The sequence below is a fragment of the Triturus cristatus genome, chromosome 4_2, assembly GCF_964204655.1.
Source record: "Triturus cristatus chromosome 4_2, aTriCri1.1, whole genome shotgun sequence".
Lineage (NCBI taxonomy): Eukaryota > Metazoa > Chordata > Amphibia > Caudata > Salamandridae > Triturus > Triturus cristatus.
In genome coordinates, this window is record NC_140586.1 from 187,001,117 (window position 1) to 187,015,436 (window position 14,320).

General features: G+C 44.4%; 1 long non-coding RNA gene across 1 annotated transcript in view; it reads left to right on the top strand.

Annotated features, from left to right (window-relative positions):
* The first annotated feature begins 5,509 nt into the window (after positions 1–5,509).
* The window catches only part of LOC146833325 (uncharacterized), a 70,510-nt gene continuing 61,699 nt past the window's right edge, over positions 5,510–14,320 (top strand). The window contains exon 1 of the long non-coding RNA XR_014960223.1: positions 5,510–5,560. This is a non-coding gene — a long non-coding RNA (uncharacterized LOC146833325). The remainder of the gene's footprint in view (positions 5,561–14,320) is intronic.

Sequence of the window (14,320 nt, forward strand, 5' to 3'; positions counted from 1 at the left end):
GTAAAAATTTGAAAATCCAATAAAGCTTTGGATCTCCTTAACATTTTTTGGGGAAGGCCATTCTTGCACTGCTCTGACCTTTGACATATCCATGCTGACTCCTTCCGAGGACAACACAAATCCTAAAAATTCCACCTTCTTGACATGGAATGCACACTTCTCCAACTTTACATATAGATGGTTTTCAAGCAGTCTGGTTAATATGGATCTCACATGAGTAACATGATCTTCCGTGTTTTCAGAGAAGATCAAAATATTGTTGATGTAGACCACAGCCACTCGATCCAAAAAATTTCCCAAATCGTCGTTCACAAAGTGCTGAAAGGCGGCGGGGCATTACATAAACCATATGGCATTACTTGGTATTCAAATAAGCCATATCGTGTTCGAAAAGCTGTCTTCCACTCGTCCCCTGGAGCTACTCGAATTAGATGATATGCGCCACGTAGATCCAATTTTGTAAATACCTTGGCATCCTTTACTTGATCCAGCAATACTGAAATCAGAGGGAGAGGGTAACGATTCTTTATTGTCACTTGATTCAATGCCCTATAATCAATGCAGGCACGAAGATCTCCATTCTTTTTAGGAATAAAAAATAGGGGAGAGGATACTGGGGTTTGGGAGGGGCGTATAAAACCATTAGCTAGATGTTGATCCAAATAGGTTTTTAAAAATTGATTTTCAGTCTCAGTTAGGGCATATATACGACTACAAGGCAAAAGCGCCCCAGGCTCAATCTCAATCTTGCAGTCATATGAACGATGGGGAGGTAATTTCTCTGCTTCTTTCTTATCAAAAATTGCCGATAAATCTAGATATTCCACTGGAATTTCTTTGGTTTCCACAGCACAAACTTGAGCGGAATAATGGATCAGACTCTTGACAGGTGACTTTTCACTTGACTTCTTACCCTCACAAAAGCAATTTTCTTTACAAAAAGGAGAGTCCATCACCACAGTTCTTTTACTCCAATCTATACGCGGGTTATGTTCAGTTAACCAAAGAAGGCCAAGAATTAACTGAAACTGTGGCGCGTCAATGAGATTAAATGTTATCAATTCGGTATGACCACTTAATCCCATTAGTTGGACCATCTCGGTCTCATGTGTGATTGGACCAGATGATAGATTGGTCCCATCCACTGCTCGGACCGCCTCCAAAATCTTCTTCTCTACAAACTCAATTCCGACTTGCCGAGCATATCTGATGTCACAAAAGTTTCCGGTTGCCCCGGAGTCAATCATCACAGAGACCTTGCTTATTTTTTGACTACGAAATTTCATAGTAAATGAAACAACCAAATGAGACGCTGCTGACTGCAGGGTATTTGCAACTTGCTGCAACTCTGGAGCGGACTTAATTTTTGCTTCCACCTGTGCAACTCCCTCTACAGGTGAAGCCGAACTTTTCCCTGCTGAGAAGTTGTGGGTCTTTTGGGGCATTCTTTCACAAAATGACCTGCCAATCCACAATACATACATAGCTGGGAACTTCTTCTTCGCTCTTTTTCTTCCTTAGTTAGAGGACCACTAACAGATCCAATCTGCATTGGCTCTTCTGCAGAGGTATTCTCCGAAACCTTGTGACCTTCAGATTTATACTGATCAAAACGAGGAGGTAGTGGGCGAATCTCTTTTCTCTTTTCATTGCGTCGCTCACTCAGTCTATGATCAAGTTGTAACACCAAATCAATAAGTTCTGAAACTTCTGTGGGTCTTCTAGGAATTTGAGCCAGAGCATCTTTCAACTCGTCCTTCAATCCTCTGTAGAAGATGGCGGCTCTTTTTTCCTCAGGCCAATTGGTTTCCACAATTAACTTGTTGAAATGCGCCAAATACCCCACTAGATCTCTGTTTCCTTGCTTGACTCATTGTCAGTTGCCTGAGAGGCTGAGCGTCGATCAAAAATTCGCAAAAATTCAATTTTAAAATTTTCAAAGTTGTACAACACTGGATCATTTCGAGTGACCAAAGACATTGACCAAGCCGCAGCATCGCCATTCAGATACGACAGAATAAAAGCCACTTTAGACTGATCCTCAGAGAATATCACGGGTCTACACAAAAAATGCAAAGAGCACTGGGTCAAAAATATCTGCGCCTTTTGAGGATCTCCACCAAATCGCTCTGGGGGTGCGAGAGGTATGATAGGTGAGATTGCATGAATAACCTGAGTGGAGATGTCAGAGGAGGATGGCAGACTAGACTGAGATTGGGTTTCTTTAAAGAATGAACCTGAAGACACTAACTCCTCAAGTTTTTGTCTAGTTTGGATGGATTCTTGACTAGACCTCCTAACTTCCTCTCTCAAAGATTTATTTTCTTCCAAAGCATTATTTAATTGTTTCTGCATTCCATCTAGGATATTAGCCTTTAAATCTAATCCTTCCGTCATACTGCCCAGGAGAAGATCTGTAATCCTCAATTAAGAGGGTGGCACTTCAATCTGTCAAACTCCTGTACTTCTAAAAGGCGATTTTCTCAGGAACAGATGACCGTGCCTCAATTCCCTCTTGTCGAAGCCTGCGACAGGTGATGACAACTGCCACTAACTTCAACCCGGGGGAAAGGGGAAGTGGAAGACAAACAAGAGAGAGACTGCCTCAGGATTACTGGCTCCTCTTCTAAGCGTCTTTTAATGGGTAACCTGTAACAGTAAGCGTAAACAGTTACTTTTTCTAAATTCCTATTCTGAAATAAATTAATCTCTTTTCTGTAACTATTTACCTGACTAAAACCTGAGCGCTGTTCCTCTCTATTATTCCTTGTCAGTACTTGTGTTTGAATAGAAGTAGTTTTGATTTTAAGATTACATATCATCTGATTAACCGGAAGAACCCTGAATCAGAGCGTAGCTTTCAGTGATGTAGAAATATTCTTCCTATTTGACCAGGTGTACTCTTAAGTGGGTTTTCTTCGTGTCTTTCTATCTTTTTCTTTTCCTTTGTATCAGTAGCTATCCTGCTTGACTAGATAGTAATTCAAGTCAATAACCATAGACTACTTGGTTGGTTGTAGTCTTATTATATATATATATCCATATTCTTGAATTCTTATAAAAAAAAAAAATAACCAGTCCTGAACTTCAAATTTTGATAATTCTCCTCAAGCAGCTTCCAGCAGTTCAGTTAAAAAAGCTTTTGAAGATATAAACACACTGGACACGCTTACTTGAAGCTTGGAGCACTTCTCTTCACAGAAGTCACTCCCTGAATATCAATCCTGCTCTCTCTCACGTGTATTCTCAGAAGAACACTGTATCTGTACTTGAATCTAGAAGGACTTCTCAACTCCGGAGTCACTCCCAGGATGTCCGAATGCTGCTCTCTCACTCGTGACCCAAAAGAACTTCTCTGTGAGAAAAATTGTTTAAATTAAGAAAAAACATGCCTATAAATAAACACTGAAAATTCAGCTCTGACTTCCCTGAAGTATTTCTTCATGAACCGCTGACTAAAACTTCAAATTCTCTTCCTCAAAACAAAGCGCACGGAAAGCACACTCCTGACAGGACTTTTCGTTCAGTTGAAGTGCGCCGCGCGAAGGTCGCGCAGGCGCATTAGTATCTCAAAGACTTCTCGGGCGAAAATGACTAGACCGCGCACCTCTACAGGAAGCGGGCACGGTCGAGTCTTGTCCCGTGATAGCAGCAGGAACTAACTGACGCATTAAACATTGAAGAGAGATCCTCCAGCCGGGACTCAATCGTTTCCATCGCGGATAAAGGCTCACAAGCAATTTAGGGTAAGTGGGAAATCGTCTTTTTAAACTGACGGTGCAGCAGGATAAGGGGTTTCTGACAGGTAACCAAAGGAGCCTCACTACATGTTTTAACAACAGTTGTACCAATTTTCCGGCTGTAGGAACTTTCTCACATGCAATAAAAGGACCCAACTTAGTTAAGCTGTCCACTACCACCAAAATTGAGGTGCACCCTTTATCTTTTGGTAGACCTACAGTAAAGTCTAAGGAAATGGTTTCCCACTGTACTTCAGGTGTGGGTAATGGCTGTAACAACCCTTGTGGTCTTCCATGATCAGATGTAGCTTGTACACATGTTTGGCATTCACAAATCCACTTTTTTATGTCTTTCCAAATGGAAGGCCACCAAAACTGCCTACGTATGCAATCTAGGGTTTTGTCAGCCCCTTGGTGACCTGCACTGGGTACTTCATGACACCAGTGAAAGACTTCCTTTTGTTGGCCGCTAGTTGAAATTAACAACTGATTTTTACACATAGGCAGTCCTTTATGTATTTTCCATTCAGGATGTTTAGTCATCCACTCTTTCTACTTAGAAGTGAGCATCGTCTTGGCAATTTTTTCTAAGATTTTATCTGTTTGCAATGAACATATAACTGAGTAGGATTTAAGATGGCATTGATAGGGTGAAAGCAGGACTGAGGGGTGGAGACACAATATCGAAACTGCGTAAATTGGAAAGTACTTGGATTATTAAATTGAGGGCGGTGGAGTGCGGACTCAAAATTGATAAGGAGATGCATGAATTTCTATAAAGAACGGATGGAATCAATAATGCTTATCATAATGTCCTGTCTAACCATGTATCACATATGAATTTTTCATATGTTATTTTTTGATTGATTTTGTACGTGATTTATAATTCAATGTTTTTATACATGTAAACAATATACACTTGGAGTCAGGATCTAAGAGGATTTGATCATGGATTGGAGTGAATTCCTTCATTTGACTAGACATTCGAACAACATGATTACTTTTTGGCCCACCTAAAGTGGGACAGAAGTAAACATGAATGACCACTCACGACATTGGTGTTATCTAAATTCAATCCCTTCTTTTTTCTTTGGTGTGGCTTTTTCTCTTCCTTTCTGAATTGATTTTATCTTCTATTGACTATGATCTGTAGACCATGAATAACTATGACTTGTGGTCAAGCTGAACCTCATTGGACATAAAAATAGGCAATTTTGTTATTTCCAACCAAAGGTTTTAATTCATTATTATATGGATTATTTACATCATACTCCCTATTGAAAGATCTCTTGATTACAACTTTCTCAATGTTTACGCACTACTGTGGTTCTACATCAACCGCAGGAGCATTTAACAAGTCATTTCCTTTATAATTAGGGTATATAATAAACTAAACTTAACTTTTGTAACTCAATATAGATACTTTGATACTTAATAGAAACAAGATCCGTCTTCACATCAAGAATGAGACCCAATACACATATTTTATATACTTTAATTCCAAAGGTGCTGACTGCCCAAAACCTGCTGTATCGTTTTCTTTACGATATACAAGAGCACCACTTCGTATTTGAAAGAGGCATTATACGTAGTGTGAATATATATTACTAAAATATCGTTGCTAAACACACTATTTCTAATAAGTGAATTAAACCCATGCGTTTAAATACTTTTTATACACGCAAAAGTATCAGGACAGGCTAGTCCCATTTCTATTATCATGTTCTACAAGGGATTTAAAGACGTCAGGAGACGCGCCCGTGTTTGTTGTACGCGGAAGTGCCGACCGTTGAGAACAGAAAACGCACACGGAAATACAGGTATACATATTGGCTCTGTTTCTCTACGGAATTAGTATACGGAGCTTTTCTGTTAATGAGTTCTGGGCAGAAATTTACATAGAAATTTTCCTTTTGATTTTTATTTTTCCTTTCAATGTCCTGTACCATATGATATAGAGATAAAACTTATCAAGGTCCAGGAAGCCGTTTTACCCTCAATTTAAAAAGGAATACAATACTTTAGTGTCCATTGACACGGGGATGTCGGTCGCAACTAGAATTTAATTTTACGCATGAGACATTTCGGGTAAGAAGAAACTGCTTTGAAATCCTATTCGTTGATTGATACTATTTCTCTCCACTAAGTTTATACAAGGAATTGGCATCTAATTAGCATCATGTCGTTATATTGTGTATTACAGATGCCTCTAATACAGAAGCACTTGCCACTTTGCGATCTAAACAGAACTTTCAGATTAAAGGTGAGGGCAGTATATTTGAAGGTGAACCATATCACAATTTAGGGCAAATCGGAACTGAATGGTGTTTTCCCTCTTTTCTTGAAGATTGACACACACGGGTGTCTAACAGGTCTATACTAATTGAATATTCCTGACGTTTTCTCTTTTTTAACAACACATGGGTGTTTAGTCGGAGTGGATAGTTCATTTTTACTATTGATAGTAAATGTATGTTTTTATCTGGGTGTAGTCCCAGTTTGTGCCTTTATACTCCGAATTAGATGTATTGGCCTAAATAAATCACAGGGATATATGCTGCAATAATCACATGATTATATCCTTTATTGAAATAGGTTTGGCTTATAAAGTCATTAATAGTGTTTTGGTTGAGTGCCACAACATTGGATGTATTAACTCTTCCCTGCTCATGACGGAACCACTCCGTCATGAGCCACGGGCGCCGTGTGCTCATGATGGAGTGGTTCCGTCATGCTGCGGCCGTTGGCGGCCCCTCCGCCCACGCAGCACTGATTCCCTGCCTGTGCGGGCGATCAATGCGAGTGGGCGGAGTCGTGACGGAACCACTCCGTCATGAGCACAGCGCGCCCGTGGCTCATGACGGAGTGGTTCCGTCACGAGCATGGCGGCGCCGCAAACCCCCCAAACCCCCCCCCAGCGCCGCGGCAAAATTCGCTGCGGCGAAGGGGTTAACTGCATGCCAATTATTTATGATGTAAACATGCTGTAAAGGGCATCTTAATTGACGGGTGATGTTTTACATGTGACCATGAAGTGTCACTAGTTTTATACAATGGTATTATAATATCTTTTTGCAGCCTTGAAAAAGCCCAGGGGGGCGAAATGTACGTCGGCTGCCATTGCTTTCCATGCCATTGTGAATTGAAAATAAAATATAAAAGAAGAACCTGATTCAAGACCTCTTTTCATATTTTTCCTGACTGAAACGACAATATGATACGTGGCTTATTGGACTACTACTTTCTTTGAGTGTCATCAATCTCTTTTCTCACTCGGTGATGGTTATTTTCTTTTGGATGATAGATATAGTGAATTGGTGTGCCCAGATGTGTTTATAATAGGATTTAAGATGTATTGAGATCTCGGTTGTGTGGGTTCAGCTTGATTATCTTGCCTAGTTAATGCATCTGCCTTTCGGTTCTCAGTACCAGGTCTGTAAGTTACTTTGAAATCATATGAAGAAAAGAATAGCATCCACCTTAATTGCCTCGGAGACAGAATCTTAGCGGATTTCATAAACTGTAGGTTACAATGGTCCATATACACAGTGACAATGTGTTTGGCCCCCAACAGATGATGACGTCATTCGCTAAATGCCTCTTTTATGGCCAAAAGCTATTTTTCCGCTATGGTGTAATTACATTCAGCCTCACCCAATTTACGAGACATGTATGTCACTAGATGCAATTGTCCGTTTGTTCCATTTCTTTGTGACAAAATGGCGCCTATCGCTACATCGGAAGCATACGCATATTGGGGCTGTGGTAAATGCCTTTTTTAATAGGCCAAAAGCATTTTCTGCCTCTGATGACCAAACAAAAGGGACCTTTTTTCTCAATAGCCTGGTGATTGGGGATACCATGTCAGAAAACTCTTTGATAAACTTGCGTTAAATATGAGCAAAACCAAGAAAGCATTGGATATCCCTTAGATTCCGAGGAGTAGGCCATTCTTTAACTGCTTGGATCTTCCTTTCGGCCATCTCTTGCCCTTCTGCCAACAACATGACTCCAAGAAACTCTACTTTAGTCACTTCAAACTCACACTTGCTGAGTTTACAGAATAGGTCATTTTCTCTCAATGCTTGTAACACCTTATGTACATTATGTATATGAATAGTAGTATTACTAGAGTAGATCAAAATATCAATGTAAACCACCGAAAAGAAGTCTAAGAATTCTCTGAAACACGTCGTTCAGGAAGTATTGGAACATGGCTGGGGCATTACAGAGACCAAATGGCATTACAGTGTATTCATACAGTCCATGAAGTGTACAAAATGCCATTTTCCATTCATCCCCTTCTCTCATTCTTACCAAATGGTAAGCCCTTTTGAGATCCAACTTAGTGTAAATCACAGCTGATTTGTCAGGTCCTGCGTGAGGAGAAACGTTAGAGGAGGCAGATGAAAGCGTGTGTGAATGTTTCTAGGGAATTCCAAACTACCGCTCCCATAATCCTCAGAGCGCTCTGTGAGTGGCGTACTTAAGCTCCGCCCACTGGGAGCGCGGGGCTTGCCACTCGGAACTCTTCCGGGATTCCCTGCGTTAAGGAGGTCGTCAACGAGTGTTAGCTCCTCGTCTGGAGAGATTCTCCTTCTGCCTGCTCTTACGGATACGACATTGGGCGTGTGGCCCGCTAGCAAGTATATTCCTGAGCTCAAGTGCGTTGCGCTACAGATACTCCTGGGGGCATAGGCGCCATTGGACACGTTGACCGGGAGCGTTTACTGGCTCCTCTTACCTTGGCTCTCATCGCGGGGTCAGTGGGCCGCCTATTCCTCGCCTCCTCACAGCCGAGAACACTGGGAGAACCGCTTCTAGTTTGAAGCGCTCACACCGTCTCCCTGTCATCCGACTCAGCGCGTTGTTGTTAACGCGAAGCAGCCAAACAGCGGAGAACTTTCATACTCCCGCAGCAAGGGAGAAGAGCTTGCACAGGCTCACTTGCCCCATGGAGCGTTTTGAAGTGCTAAGCTTCTGCACTACAGAGAACACGAGGTCATCTATATCGTGCGTGGATACAGGATCCTTTTTTATATATACTCCAGTCGACATTCAGGAGCTGTGTGAAAGCAGGAGAACATTGCTCTACTACACCTGTTTCTTGGTGACGTAACCAAGGTAGAACAGGTTATGCATCCTGCTCCTACAGACTGTATTCCGCACTACTTGAGATAAGTACATTTCTCTGTATTAATTGAGACTGCTTAAAGTTCCCCTGGTTTTCTGTTGGACACCACTGCAAGGAGAGAAGCCTATCTCTGTAAGTGTGCATTTCCTAGGAGAGTGGGGAGAAGGGAGGCTGGTCCTTAGAGCTTGCATGATGTATGGTGTGTTTCTGTCTCACTTACAGGGCCGTAGGGGTGGAGCCTAATCGAAAGACAGTCCATCCAGTGAAGACAGTCCTGCCTAGCCTCTACAGCAGCAGATTATTTCATTATTGTTTCTTTGTCCCTTTTTTCCCTTTCCCCCCAGAGGAAGTGATATACGTGTTGTGTTACGTGAGCACGCACGGGTGTCACCCCTCAGGGGAGAGGGTTAACTAGCTATGCATCGTTCCCGCTGTACCCGGCTACAAGGTGTGTTCTGCCTCCCTCTACGTGATATGATTTCACTTGTTCCAAGAGAATAGGGATTAATGGCAAAGGGTACCTATTCTTTACTGTGATGTTATTCAAAGCCCTAAAGTCAATACAAGTGGGGGGTGGAGCTTGCCTGACTCTAAGATGGCAGTGAGTTAGTGCAACTCCCCGATCACCACCAGTAATCCAGCAAAATCCGTACGAAGATCCAGTTTGTGCCCTGACTTGGAGGTGCCATTGCCTCTCGGTAGTTGAGAGCAAACTAACGCACCCAGCAGCGTAAAAATTGTCGCGGCATTGGCGGAACTGCCAATGGTGACGCACTTTGGCAGCCGTACAGTGCGGAGCCTTGTTGCGGCCCCAATCAACGTTGTGACCTGTCTCGGGAGGGAGGCATCTGACAAAGCGTTCTCCCTGTGGATCGCTACGGTCCCAGTGACTGACACGGGCGACATGACTGGCTGGACCCCTGCGACGCACAGGTACCGCCGCATCAAGCCGCTTGGGCTGTGAGGGGACTGGTGCAGCAGCGGACCGGGGCCAAGAATCTGCCTGCGGGTGTCCGCGCAAGTCTGCGGCTGCCCGTTCTCACTAAAGGCTCCTATACAGTTGATGCGCATTTCCTCCACAAGGCGGCCCCTGCCAAACTGATTCAGCATATCGAGGTCCTGAGCGTGGGCTAGCGACAACGAGTAGGGGCCCTGCGACAGGCGCCACTTTGCGGCCCCAACCACTTTGCAGTTCCTGGCGGTGTGATCAATTCCTAGGAGACCGATACTCGGGACACTTCAGCATGCGAGTTCTGTCCAGGAAGTGCGCCTTTATTTTTGGGAAACCGGTTCACTGTGTGCAGGTGGACGTGGCTACCTGAGGACAAAACTGCTCAAGGCCCGCTTATGTAAGTTGGCTTCACCTGATGCGGGGCGGCGCCACATCGAAACCATCCTAAGGAGGGAGATACCCATGAATTGTGGGCGCTGACACGGTGGGGGAAGGGTGTGTACCATGAAGCAGGGGCAGAGATCACTCTTACGACCTAGCACTAAGACCCCAACAAGAGTGAACTCCTGCATCACTGTGACTCAAGCCAAGCGAGACACTCTGTGCAACTCACTTATCCTGCATACATCTTCACATCATGGGCAAGACAGATAAGCTCCTGTCCAAGCTGCATTTCGACTTACGCAAAACTCCACGGTCGAAGGACTCTGCTCCCGCTGAACAGGACAATGCTTCAGATGACCCGGAAGCGGGAGTTGATATATATGTGAAGCACGCATTCCGCACAATTCAACAAAGTCTCTCCAAAATTGATAGTAAAATTGACGCACTCTCATTCCAGATGGATCGCATGTCGGAACGGCTGGACAAGCACGGGGAGCGGCTCGACACTGCGTAACAACGGGTCTTCGTCATGAAAGATGTAATACGTGCGGATGCTGAGACTGATAAAGAAAGAGACAAAATTCTACGAGCGCTATAGGCGAAGGCCAAAGATCTTGAAGCACGATCGAGGCGGAACAACGTGCGTATTTTAGGAGTGGCCGAGTCGTCCAATATCAGCAACATGGAACATGTGGAGCAACCTATTGTCAAACTCCTGGGCTGGAACACCTTCTCGGAACCTTTCATCATGGAACGGGCGCATCGATCGTTGGCACCCAGACCACCTCCTCGGCCCATAATCGCAAGATTCCTGAACTACAGGGACCGAGACTCTACCTTCCATAAAGCCCATGAGCTAGGGTCACTCATTCATGGGGGATCAGCCATATCTCTAATCCCTGATTTCACACTGCAGGTGCAGGAGGCATGTAGGCTCTTCATTCCAGCAAAGAAGAGGCTCCGAGACTTGAACCTGGAATATAACATGCTCTATCCCGTGAAACTAAGACTTAAAATGGACGGTAAGGTTCATTTTTTCACCGACCCCAAAGCTGTCCTACCCGCCCTCAAAGACAGAGAGCAGCGCTCGATACAACATGGTTCACCGACCTCTTCACAGTTCCAGGCAAAAGACTCGCCACATCCACACAAAGAACACGTGCACGAAGAGTGATTGCAAAAACTGTTCTGCTGAAAATATCACAAGGACTTGCAAGTGACACTATGGGTAACTAGCGCGCCATGATGCGTAAGGAGAAGTGAACACTGTTAAAATAGGGCAGGCCTTGTGGGTGAAAGTGGGCGCAGGCTAGATTAATGACTCCGAGCATAATGACTGATTGTCAATTGCAGGCGCATCCTGCTGGGTGCATAGACCATTTTATTTGGCACCTTACGAGGAGACAGGCGTCAGCTGTTAGAGTCTAGTTTATGGACAAGGTGGCGGAGGGAACTAGATCTGATGGCAACATCTGCCCCCCCCAAGTGTATCACACTGGTCGTCTGCTTATTTCTGGGGTTGTTGTTGTTGAGGGTTGGGGTGGGGCGGGGGGAATGCAATTAACCACGGTAGTTGTGGGTTTTTGTGGCGTGGGTGGGAATGTTGTCTTTATCCACGTGCATGATTGTATGAGTATTTCTTTTGCTATGTTGGTTTCATACAGTATACACCGTAGGCAAGGGGATCCGTCTAGCGCAGGGGTCACCTTCATCGCATGGCCACTGACAGCGTAGTACCACAGGGTCTTCAACTCATTACTTGGAATGTTCGCAGCCTAAATAATGACAGAAAGTTTAGGAAAATAGGCGCTTATTTCGAAAGACACTCGGTGTCTGTTGCAATCTTACAGGAAACGCATCTCACCCCAGAACGTAGTAGAGACACACAACTTAAATTGCTTGGGATATGCTTTTCCTCTGATTTCACATCGCACGCTAGAGGGGTTCTGCTATGGGTCAATAGAAAGGCTGGAGTTGAGATGACAGGCTGTTGAGTGACACACAGGGTAGGTTCGCGGTGGCTCTCTGCAAGAAGAGCGACCTGCAATTTCTATTATTGGGAGTGTATGGCCCAAATTACAATGATCCTCAATTTTACAATTCCCTGGCAGCCAAATTGGTACAATGGAGAGGCATTCCACAACTTGGGGGGGGGGGGGGGGGTATTTTAATTGTATTTTAGACCCACAGTTGGAAAGGTCACAAGTCCCGTCTAGACACCCAGCAGCCGTAGCATTAGCCTTGCAAAACATTATGCACGCAGATAGCCTCCTGGACATCTGGTGACATAGATATCCCGCAGCGCTTGGTTACACTCATTACTCATCGGTGTATGATACTCACACCCATATAGACTTTTGAATAATATCCGGGAGGTTAGAGAATCTCCTGCGTACATATTCTGACCACTCCCCAGTTTGACAAACACTGAGCTACAACGCTACCCATGTTCCGGCATTTACGTTACGCTTTCCTCCTTACTCTCTATTAGACACAGTAATTAAGGAGGAGCTGGCAACAGCGATGGAAGAGTTCTTCTCTAATAACATTGGCTCTGTCCAATCATTCACCACAGTCTGGTAAACATTCAAAGTCTACATTCGAGGGGTGGTGATTTCAAAGCATGCAGGAGTGCTGCACTCTATTCAGGGCAGGTTGAAACCTTTGGAAAAGGAAATTGGTCAACTAGAATGTGCGCTGTCCGAGACCGGGAATGCACAAAGCGCCCCACTTCTAAACTAAAATTGGTGGAGTTTCAGGATACTGCTAATGATGAAATTAAACATATGGAGAAATATGCAACTGCACGTATTTACAGGGAGCGGGATCGACCGGTTGCAGTGTTGGCAGGATTACTGAGGCCCAAGAGGGAGCTAGATAAGATGGTAGGCATGTTGGATGAGATCGGGAGCCTGCTCGGCACCACTGAAGATATCGCAGCACACTTTCGTGAGTATTACCAGAAAGTATACACCTTGCAAATCCCAAAAGATAGTGAGGCTATAGAGGAAAATTCCTCATACATAAAAATGCCCTGGCTTTTGACCGAACATAGAGAATTCTAAATGGCGCCATTGACAACTGACTAGAATCGGGGTGCATTGAGTGGGATGGCAGCAGGGAAGGCCCCAGGGGCGGATGGCCTTCCGGTGTTCTTTTACAAAGAATTTCTGGATATACTGATCCCCCACCTCAAAGCGCTATATGAAGAGATGGTCACGTTATTAAAACCAGCGAAGTCACCAAGCCATTGTTCCTCGTACAGGCCCTTGTCCTTGCTTAACATGGATGCGAAGATCTAAGACAAAATCCTGGCCAACAGGGTTGCCCCCTTGTTACCTGCCATTATACGACCAGAACAGGCGGGATTCGCCCCAGCCATAATCTATCTCATAATCTGAGAACCTTGTTTTTGGCGGTGCAGGGATTGAGCTCAGAAGTCAAAGCTGCTGCAGTTTTTCTCGACACTGAGAAAGCTTTCGACTGTCGAGTGGGGGTTTATGGTTGCGGTACTGCGCAAGATAGGAGTCAGAATTATATATTCCTACGTCTGGTACAGGTGTTGTATGCCTCACCCACAGCCAGAGTGCGGATGGGTGCCCCTTGTCCCCGCTCCTGTAGGCAATAGTCGCAAAGCGCTTGGCTTGTGCTATTCGTGAACATCACACCCGTAGAGGGCTGGGATTCCCCGAGTGCACCCTCAATATTTCCACCTATGCAGATGACACTTTACTATATGTTTAGGACCCAGAAGTAAATTTGTACCCCCTATGGAGGGAGGTTGTTCAGTTCGGTGGGTATTCTGGGCTTCGAGTAAACTGGACTAAATCCATCATATTCCCCCTCACCCCTATCACCACAGAACCCAGCATGGAGTTCATACCACGCTGGACTGATAAGGCAGTACGGTACTTAGGAATTCAATTTTATACCGATCCCGCGATAGTGATTCAGGAAACCTACGGCAAGGCTCTTATCTCTATAATGAAAATGGTAATCTTACCACGGTTCCTGTTTCTCTTTCAGAATATACCTATTCTTCTACCCAAATATTAATTCAAAGTCTGGCGCACACAATTGATTCGACTCGCGTGGGCAGGTAAACAGCCC